The sequence below is a fragment of the Aplysia californica genome, unplaced genomic scaffold (genome assembly GCF_000002075.1).
Source record: "Aplysia californica isolate F4 #8 unplaced genomic scaffold, AplCal3.0 scaffold00217, whole genome shotgun sequence".
NCBI lineage: Eukaryota > Metazoa > Mollusca > Gastropoda > Aplysiida > Aplysiidae > Aplysia > Aplysia californica.
This window is the reverse complement of record NW_004797487.1, coordinates 596,161-597,615: the sequence shown is the minus strand read 5'-3', so window position 1 is coordinate 597,615 and position 1,455 is coordinate 596,161.

The following is a 1,455-nucleotide window of genomic DNA, read 5'->3' as shown; positions in this document are numbered from 1 at the left end:
AGAGAGAGAGAGAGAGAGAGAGAGAGAGAGAGAGAGAGAGAGAGAAAGAGAGAAAGAGAGAGAGAGTTATACATCGGAGAATGCCTTTTTCCTTGTGTCATTGATGAGCACTTGTTCTGTCCTTGAACAGGAAGAATGTCTCGCTGTGTGATCAACAAACCTTGTCACAGACACTGTTTCCTTCCTCTGACATTTAGACTGACACTGACAATGACAATGACACCCACACTGACACTGGCGCTCACAATGACACTCACACTCACACTGACACTCACCCTGACACTCACTTTGACACTGGCACTTAGACTGACACTCACACTCACACTTAGACTGACACTGACACTGACACTCACACTCACACTTACACTCACACTCACACTCACACTCACACTTAGACTGATACTCACACTCACACTCACACTCACACTTAGAGTGACACTCACACTGAAACTTTCTCACACTGACACTCACACTGACACTCACACTTACACTCACACTGACACTCACACTGACAATCACACTGACACTCACACTCACACTGACACTCACACTGACACTGACACTTAGACTGACACTCGCACTGACACTGGCACTTAGACTGACACTCACACTCACACCTAGACTGACACTCACACTGACACTCACATTGACACTGGCATTCAGACTGACATTCACACTCACACTGACACTGGCACTTAGACTGACACTCTCACTGACACTGACACTCACACTCACACTGGCACTTAGACTGACACTGACACTGACACTCACACCCACACTCACACTGATACTGGCACTTAGACTGACACTCTCACTGACATTCACACTGACACTGACACTGACACTGGCACTTAGACTGACACTCACACTCGCACTCACACTGACAGTTGTGTGCACAGAAGTGTCGGGACTGCACGTGCATGCCACGCACAGGTGAACTCACTCCTTGCCGGTTGAACGTCTTGTAACAATAGGTCTGCTCAGGACTTCGTTGACATGCCAAAATTCAAAATTAAAGTCTATCCAAACGAGAAACTGCTGTCGTTGTAAATTATTTAGAGTTCCTTTGGAAGCGACTTAGCATAGCTCTCTTCTTCTTCTTCTTCTATCCCAAGGTTGGGGCAACCGTGAGACACCACTGTGCCTTCCTCTCTTTCTCTTTCCTTGTACGGTTCCTTGCAGGATTATTTTGGCAAGTCCTGTGGATCTTGTGACATACCCATACAATTTTAATTTTCGTCTCTTCACTGTGGTCAGTAGATCTTCATCCTGCCCCACTGCGGTGGCGATTCTCTTTCGTACCTCAGCATTTGAAACGTGGTCTTTGCACGAGATGTCAAGGAGTCTGCGGTAACATCTCATCTCTGTGGTAGATTCTATATTATGTCAGTAGGAACAAAGGGATGCAGTGCATGTACCAGTGTGAAATGTATGTGAACCGGGCTGGTTTGGGGG